Raw genomic sequence first — 9,659 nt, 5'->3', positions numbered from 1 at the left:
ACCAAATACCCTTTGCACTGCTACCCCCACCCCCCGGTCCTCTCCTGCCTTCTCCAGCCTTCTCAGAGCTCCTCCTGAGGGCTTAATGTACCAGCCCTCTGAAAAGAAAAAAGAAACAAAAAAAAATTCTGGATTAATTGCCTCAGTCAGTTTCTGTGGTGTAAATACTCTCACCATGGCTGATATCAAGATACCAATGGTTTAATTTAACAACTGGCTCACAAAATTCTTGAGTATTTGTTAATCTTCTCTTGCAAACCAGGAGGAGCTGGTTTCGGCACCTAATCATCTCAGCTCTGACCCAGGAAATCCCCAGATCATGCCAAGGGTACACATCACTTTCAGTGTCTCAGTCAGAAGGACCAGTGGTTGAAGTATGCCCAGACTGCTATGATTAAACATCACAATCGTGAATGTGGAAGGACAGGATGCAGGGGGTGATTATTTGTCTGCAAAATTGGAGATGCATCTTCATTTCTCAGTCTTGGTGTCTCATCTCTCCAGGGATGGGGAAGTGGTGGGGAGCCCTGTTAATGCAGAGCTTCTCGTGAGCAGTCACTGGCAGTACTAATGCCTGAGGCCTCACAGGGCTGGCTCTCTCACAGGGCTCTCCCAAGCTCTCTCTCTCCTTGCTCTTTCCTGTAAAATCCTGTGATCCCACACCAGAGAACAGAATGCTCCATCCCTAGCTGGACAAATTTAAAATGGAAGACTGTGGGAACCATTTTGGATTCTGAGTCCTGTTCTACTGTATCCTATAGGGTCTCTCTGAGTTGGAATTAACTGGACGGCAGTGAATTTTGGGTTTGAGTCCTGCCTTTGGGCTTGGGAGGTGCTAAAATGGACTCTTTCTTAAAAGGCTAGCCTCATAAAGATTCTCTGATCAAGACCTGAGGGCTGAAAACAGCCTGAACTGATCTTTTTCTGATTTTTAGGGAATCTTGAGAACAAGGCTTGGGGATAGTGCTCATAAAGCTGAGCTTGACCAAATGAGCCCACAGCTTCTGACGTCAGAAGTCACACAACTCTTCCTCCCCCTTTAGGGCCTGGGGATGACGCCAGGCGGAAGGAAGGAGGGTGACCTACTTTTCCTCCCAAAACATTGGGCAGCCACTTGCGTTTTCAGATCTAAAACTCACCCACACAGCTGCAGTTTCTTTTCCTCTGCCGTCCTGGGCGTGCTTCTGGCTGGAGCCGATTTTATAAAGTGGAGTTTGCCATGGGAGTTCTCCTCAGAGAGGCTGGTTTGGCAACTCAGTCCACATCCTTCCCAGACCTTTGACATGGGCATTGGGGCTGCGGAAATCCTGGCAGGTGTACAGCACAGGAGAATCTGGTTTTGACCTGATCTCGGTCAGGAAAGTCAGTTAAAGAAAAGTCTTACTGGCGATGGCCTTGACTGTGGGACCTCTCTAGTATTCTAGTACTCAAAGTCAGTAGGTTGACAAGTATTTAGTGAGGGCCTACTAGGTGTCATACACTGAAGAGACAATGATGAACAAAGGAAAGTCCCTGCCCTCATGGAGCTTACAGTCGAGTTTACAGAGAAAGACAGTCCTTACGCAAATAATTATAAATAGTTCAATAATTACTAGGGTGCAAAGAGCTTTGAGGGGGACATTGGTGGTTCAATGGTAGAATTCTCACCTTCCATGTGGGAGATGTGAGTTTAATTCCCAGCCAATGTACCTCAATCACAGCAACCATCCGTCAGTGGAAGTTGCGTGTTGCTATGAAGTTGAACAGGTTTCAGCAGAGCTTCCAGACTAAGAGGGACTAGGAAGAAAGACCTGGTGATCTAATTCTGAAAATCAGCCAGTGAGAACCCTATGGATCACAACAGGCTGATCCACAAGCAATCATGAGGATGATTTGGGACTAGGCAGTGTTTCATTCTGCTGTGCATGGGGTCACCTTGAATCGGAACCGACTTAGTAGCTAACAACAACAACGACAACAACAACAAAAGTGCTTTGAAGAAGAAGCACAAAGTGCTATGGGAGCATAAATGCAGATGAAGGCCTAATGCAGACAAAGGGATACGGGGAGGGTTTCCTGAGGAAGTGAGGTTGAAGCTAAGCCCTGAGGGATAAGGTTGGAAGGGAAGATCCTTCAGTGCACAAAGAATTTATGCTTCCAAAACATTCTCTTCTCAAGGATTAGTTTGGGAGTTTAGATAGTAACCATCCTCCTCCTTTCATATACAATGTGGTGGAGACCACTGGTTGCCCCCCAGTATTCCTTCTTCTTTTCTTAATAACAGATTCCCAGTTTTTCTAGGTACATAGCTAACCAGAGGAAAGATTATATGGCCATGTTACTAAGTTCTGGCCAATGAGATGTAGGCAGAAGTAATGTATGGGATCTCTGAGAAGCCTCTTTTCTGCTATCTGGTGTCTGGATATGATGGCTGGAGGCTGAGCAGCCATCTGGAACCAAGAGGAGACATGCTAAAGTTGGGGGAGCAGTATATTAGGTGGAACCTGGTTTGCTGATAACCACAGGGTTTCCATACCAACCCTGGATTGTTTGTCTCTAGATTTCTTTTATGTGGGAGATAAATAAAGGTCTATCTTTTAAAGCCACTATTATTTTGGGATTTTCTGTCACACACAGCCAAACGTAATGCTAATACACACAGCTTCCTTTCTGCCTAATTAAAAGGTAATTTATCTGCACTACACACAAATCACCTATTTTATAGAAAAGTCTATAATAATAATAACAATAATATCTATTTTCCTAGCCTCCTTCCTCCCCCTCCTGGTCTCCTTAACCCCATCCCCACCCCCTAAACCTTTTCTCTTTTCTGACTCCCACATGACAGTTTTCAGTGTTTCTGCCTTCGGGAATGAGTTAAGCTCTTGACCCAAATGCTCTCCAGGCTCCTGCTACCTTCCCTTCATAGCTGCCCTGGCAAGGGTTCTGCTGCAGAGAATCACACCAAGTACAGGGAGGCAGCCAATCTTCCCTGCCCTTCTCACCCTTCCAAGAAGTTGTGGGGAGTTAGAAGGCAAAGCTGAGAAGCCACAAGAAGAACTGGAGATGCTTTAATTGCACCTGCCTGCATTGGGCTTTTCAAACTATGCAGGCTTTAATTTGTCTCTTTCCCTAGTCTCTGGCTAAACGAGTCCGAGAGGTCAAGATTGAAGCGGAGAAGGTCAGTATGTCTGGTTATAAACCTTGGGGGCAGGCCAGGGTGAGTGCAGATTTCAGGATGCTGGGGTCGGGTAGGATAAAGCCCCTTGAGTTCCAAGTAACAGAAGAGTTTAGTGGCAGCTATTGGTCTACAGTGATTTTCCTGCTGTCTCATATGGGGGTGTAAAGACATCGAGAACAGCTAACCTTCTGTATTTCTCTGACTGATAGGGAGTCAAGGAGAAGCACAAACAGCCTCGTGGCCTCTGAAGGCTGCATGCCTTTGAGAAGTCTTTGTCTTTCAGAGAAGCTATATTTGCAACAGGGGTCCCTGAGTGGTGCAAACAGTTAAGCGCTTGACTACTAGACGAAAGGTTGGCGGTTCAAACCCACCCACAGGTGCCTCAGAAGGAAGGGCTGGTGATCTGCTTCTGAAAGGTCACAGCCTTGAAAACCCTATGGGGCACTGTTGTACTCTGACACACATGGGGTCGCCATCAACATTATTTAAACCAGTAACAACAATTAAAAAATAGTGCTTACTATGTGCCACGCACTATCGCTAGTGCTTTACATATACGAAGTCCTTTAATCATTGTAACAGATGAGGAAACAGAGTCACAGAGAGGTCAAGCAACTTACTCAAGGTTAGCAGCTAGTAAATGGGGAAGGTGGAATTTGAACCCAGACAGACTGCCTCCAGAGCATACACACTTAACTACTACACTTTTAAGTCTGTGAGTTAGAAGTTAGGCTCATTCCATTCAATCCTGTTGGGCACAGTAGTAGTTCCTGATGGAGACTGAGGTGCTGAGTGAAAGTCCATTCTCAAACCAGGTACTTTGCCACAGAGTCTCCAGGGTGTGCGTGTGGCAATTTCAACCCGCTTGTTGTGTCTGCAACAGATTCTCATCTCTTCCCATGCTCATTTCTGGGGCTCTCATCTGGCCAGGCCAGGCCAGGCGTCTCCCCTGATCATCCCTTTTGGCAGAGGACCTCGGGGAGTCCTCTTTCCACTTGCAGGCAGACAACCAGAAGCATTGAATCCATTAAAGGGAGGGCTTTTTCTTCCTGGGAGTCAAGTTAAGCAAGGATAATTCTCCAGGAAGGAGCTGGGAAGCTCTGTCTTCCTGCTTTCAAGGTCTGTCTGTGAATATATAAATATAAATACAAATACCAGTACCAGCCAAGTCAACTTTGACTCATGGCGACCTCATGTGTGTCAGAGAAGAACTGTACTCCATAGGGTTTTCAATGGTTGATTTTTCAGAAGTAGATCGCCAGGCTTCTCTTCCAAGGCACCTCTGGATAGACCTGAACCTCCAACTTTTTGGTTAGCAGCCAAGTGCCTTAACCTTACATATACTACAATGTACTTAAAGTCCAAGTAACCAGTACTGGGAATCATGACCTAGCCAAGTTGATAGATATTTTTGGGGGACACAATTCAATCCATGACATTCTACACTTTGGCCCCCAAAAGTTCATGTCCTTGCCACATGTAAAACACATTCACCCCATCATACCATAGCAAAAGTCTTAAATCAACTCCAAGTCTAAAATCCAAAAATTCCTCTTCATTTGTGAGATCTAGAATACAGGTTATCTGCTTCCAAAGTACAATGGTGCAACAGCCACAAGGTAGATAGTTCCACTAGAAATGGGAAAAATTGAGGGAAAGAAGGCATAATAGGCACCAAGCAAGTCAGCAGAACACATTACATTAGCCCTCAAGGCTTGAAAATAATCCTCTGGTCTCTGAGACCGTTTATACAATAGCCCTGCCCTCCAGACTATAGGTATTGGCCACACTCTCCGGATTCTGAGTGGAGGCCCCTGGGCCCTGGGCTTCAGCTTTGCTTTCCAGGCCCACTGGAATGGCAACTCTGCTCCCTTGGCTTTAGGCACACCATTCTCCTAGTCCACCTGAGTGGCGACTCCACCCTTTGAAACCCCAGAGGTCCTGGCCATACTTTTTGAGACTGAGGCAGCTCGGCTTCCTGTGTTCCTTGTCTCTTCTGCTTCTGCTTCCTCGTTCCTTGGCTTCTTGGCCCTCGGGCCTCACACTTGCACCTGCCCTGCTGGGGCAAGTGTTCCAAAGCTCAGCAGCTCCACTGAAAAGTGCCCAGAGGCACCCCACTCCACCAGGAAGCCTCCTGTGCACAGGCACTCAGCTCTCTTGCTCCGTGGGTCAGCTCCAGCGCTGTCGGGCGCTGATCTCCTGGTTCCGCTGCTGCTGGTTCACTGCTGCTGCCAGTCCTCTGCTGCTGTTTGTCACCGTCTATGCCTTCTCCAGGGTTAACAGTTCTCCTCACTTACTTCTGAGTCTTCTACCCATTCACAGTTTCAAAACAGCTTCTATATTTTAGGTCTCTGTTAGAGCAGCACCTCACTCCCAGTACCAAATTCTGTCTTAGTCATGTAGTGCTGCTGTAACAGAAACACCACAAGTGGACGGCTTTAACAAAGAGAAATTTATTCCCTCACAGCCTAGTAGGCTACAAGTCCAAATTCAGGGTGTCAGCTCCAGGCGAAGGTTTTCTCTGTCAGCTCTGGAGGAAGGTCCTTCCCGCAGTCTAGGAGCTTCTCTACACAGGAACCTCAGGTCCAAAGGACACGCTTTGCTCCCAGCACTGCTTTCTTGGTGGTATGAGGTCCCCATGTCTCTCTGCCCCCTTCTGTCTTTTACAGCTCAAAAGAGATTGGCTTAAGACACTATCTAATCTTGTAGATCTCATCAATGTAACTGCCATTAATCTATCTCACTAACATCATAGTGATAGGATTTACAACACACAGGGAAATCACATCACATGACAAAATGGTAGACAATCATACAATACTGGGAATCATGACCTAGCCAAGTTGACAGATACTTTTGAGGGACACAATTCAATCCATGACACCAGAGAACACTCCCTGTGAGGAGCTTCTTCTACTCTAAACCCCATCCCCAAGCTGAAAGCCAGGTTAGAAAGGCAGACTCCACAGCTCCAGTGGTCCTGGGCTGGAGTTACAGAAGGGGACCTCCCCCTCTACCCCACAGGGAGAAGGCAGCCTGGGGCTGGGGCATTGTCGGGAGTCACTGATCTGAGCATCCAGGTTCCAGGGGTTAACTGAGCTGCTGGGTGAGCTGGCTTTTCCAGCTGCGCAATTGGAAGGCAGGAGGGGTGGGGGGCAGGGACAAAGAACACCTAAAGGCTCTGCAGAGGCTAGTCATGGGCTAAGCTGCCACCAGCTGGCTCCACCTGGTTTGAATCCACTCCCTTCACCCATCTCACATCACGGCAGCCCGAGCTAAGGCTGCTTTGAGCGCACAGGGCATTTTGTTAAACAGAAGTGAGACTCGTTGCTACTAAGCATCTGAGCCACTTCTTGTTCTGCCAACAGTTCTTCATTTTTATTCTTTACCCCTCACCATAATCAGATGTTAACACCATTTTTAAGATGCTGAGTCTGAGTCCCAGAAATTTTCCTGAGGAACCTGAATGAGAGGCTCGGAGACTGGGCTACAGCAATTCTGAAAAGTCCCTTTGTGCCCATGATCCATACCACATCTATTATGAAGATCTCGGAAGTCTGTGCTAAGTGTGCATGGAGACTATTTCCTGGGTAAAGAAATTTGTATTTCCTTTCTCATTTGTTCAACAATAATAATAGTTAGGGATGATTTTCCAGACATGGCTACAAAGAAGATGATGAGGCTAATGAGGCAAAGGTATGTGGAAGTTGGTGGTAAGCCATTTGCAGAATATTTATTGAGGGATCTCCCATGCTAGGAGCTCTAGTGGCACAGTGGTTAAGCATCAGCTGCTAACCAAAAGGTCAGCACTTCGAATCTACCAGCTGCTCCTTGGAAACTCTGTGGGACAATTCTACTCTGTCCTATAGAGTTGTTATGAGTCAGAATCGATTCCACAGCAATGGATTTGGTTTGGTTTTGTTCTCCCATGCTAAGGAGTCCCTGGGTGGTACAAACAGTTAAGCACTCAACTGCTAACTGAAAGGTTTGTGGTTCAAACCCAACCAGAGATGCCTTGGAAGAAAGTCCTAGTGATCTGCTTCTGAAAGGTCACAGCCTTAAAAACCCAATGGAAGTTAGTTCTACTCTGCACACATGAGAATTACTCAATGGTAACTGATATGCTGTGTTAGGCTCTTGGAGAACATAATCATATATGAAACATAGACCTTGCTTTTTAGGAGCTAAAAACTAAACGGGAAGGTCAAACTACACTCATGTGAAGCAAGTAGACAACTCATGTTTCTCTAAACTCAAAGTGGCTTTATTCAGGATCCATTAATTACATAAGTATAGGAACCAGGAACGCCTCAATTATCTCAAGAAAATGGAGATTTACTGGAAGAGCCCATGTGATAGGTGCTGGAATTGAGACAGCTCTGAGGACAAGCAAGTTCTCCACATCTCTCATGAAAGGCCCAGCCCTCTCTCATGGCATCTCTGCTCTCTTGGTGCATCTGTTCCCTCTCCTTCTCTTTAATGACACTCCCTCTCCTCCTTCTCCTAACCTCGACTTAGACGTGGCTTCCACCTGCCAGGATTCTGACTCCACCTGAAGATATCCTTTCAGCCTCAACTACCATCCCCAAGTTGTATGTTCTTTCTGTATTTGGTAGTTCTAATTCCTGAGAGGTCCTGATTGGCCCAGCTCCTGCAAGCCTGTATGTTGGCTATTGTTGGGTCAGTTTGCTCATCCCTGAAGTCCAACCAGCTCTGATCAAGAGTAGTGGGTTATGAGACCACCTAAAGGGCTATGGACAGTTAGCACCTAAAACAAGTCCAGTATGGAAGTTATTGATTATGAAGTCAATTCTCTTGTTTTTCAGTTTTCAAAGCTCATTCATATACACCCTCTTATTAAAGTCTCACAAAAAACCTCATGTGGTAGGTATTATCTCCATTTAACTGCTATAAGTAGAGACTTGGAGAAACTAAGGAACTTTCTTGAGGTTACACAGCTAGTAAGTAAGTGAGGCAGGACTCAAGTTTTATGCTTTTATTACCACACCACATTGCCTCTGTGATTCCACTTAAAGGTTCATGCTCCACCAACTCTTCCCTCTTAGAAGTCCCAGAATCACAACATACCCAGGACTCCCTATTTTGAGACCTTTCAGGGTTTGGCTTGAGCACAGTTCAAGGCAAGAAGAAGAAACCATATAAAGTTATAATTTCTCAGCTCTGAGGATCTCCTTTTTTCCTGTGAGCTTAGTAACAGTTCAGCCTCCATTCTTGGAAGCTTTTCAGAAACAAGACCAGGACTATCTTTAATATTAAAGAGAAAGCATGGCGTTTGCAATAAGAAAGATTTGTTATTGGTTTTGAGGAAACTCCTATAGCACATATTTGTATTTTCTCTTGCTTGGAGTGGGTTGTTCAAAAACTGGCCACTCCCTAACTTTTCTATGGAATTTCTCTTTTATTGGAATGGTCTTCCCAGATTCCTCAAATTCCAAAAGAGCACATCTGGAAGTTCCCGCAGTGAGGTTCTCATGGTGGTAACGACGTGTGCATAATTTTATTTAATGCTTCTTGAGAGCGGTTCATGCTATGTGAGAAGCACAATTGCACCCATTGTTTCTCTTGGCAGAAACTGACTTCTGGCTCCAACTTCTTCATTTTCTTCTAGTTCCTGGTCTCCTTTAGGAGACCAAGGAACAGCTGAAGAGATGAGGCTGTTGGCTCACACACAATAGGTCCTGAAAGCAGCTCCAGCCTTCCACCAGCTGTACAAAACTAACTTGGCATTATTTTGTACAGTAAGACTCTGCAGCATTGCAGAGTGGTGATATTTTGCCCCTGGTGTGCGCTAACAAGCTCTCACTATCTCTAACTGACCTGGGAAAGCCAGTCATTTCCACCTCTCTGGCTTGTCTGCTCCCTGGATGCCCAGCTGAAATTCCTCTTAAAAAGAAAGTAACAACTGTATTCTTGTTGGTTCCTTAAAAGAAGAAGCCAGGAAGTGTCCCAGAGGCTCTGAATCTACACTTTAAGGGCAAATAAATAAATAACCTAGTTAAATTGTATTTTAGGAAACAAATTCTGAGCACCTAAACCCAAGTTATGCTTCTAGCTGTAGGTTTTCTGGAGACAAAACAAGACAGGAAATCAACTTGGGGCAGCATACCTGAGTAGGATGCATCCTTTCATTTAACAACCCTCCTATCTGGACCCTTCAATGAGTAAGTCTGTCAGAGAGCTTGTGACCGTATTTTGTTGAATGTATACATTTGGACAATGCTTTTTGGTCAGACACCTTTAAAAGAGCTTCCTCTCTTGGAGTATGTGTACAGTAGGCAAGGTTGAGCTGGACCAACGTGAGAGGTGGGTGGGATGGGGGTGGAAAGTACATATTGAGGATAGGCTCTGCCTTTCCCTCCAATAAAATCACATGGCAACTTCATCCCAACTAGGAAGCCAGAATCTTGGGAAATCACCCTACTTCTCTTAAGTTATAAGAACAACCACCAATGAGGAACTCCATTTCTAAAGTACTAAA

Source organism: Trichechus manatus, unplaced genomic scaffold, assembly GCF_000243295.1.
Source record: "Trichechus manatus latirostris isolate Lorelei unplaced genomic scaffold, TriManLat1.0 scaffold00010, whole genome shotgun sequence".
Classification (NCBI taxonomy): domain Eukaryota; kingdom Metazoa; phylum Chordata; class Mammalia; order Sirenia; family Trichechidae; genus Trichechus; species Trichechus manatus.
The sequence above is the reverse complement of the archived record's forward strand: the minus strand, read 5'-3'. Positions refer to the sequence as shown.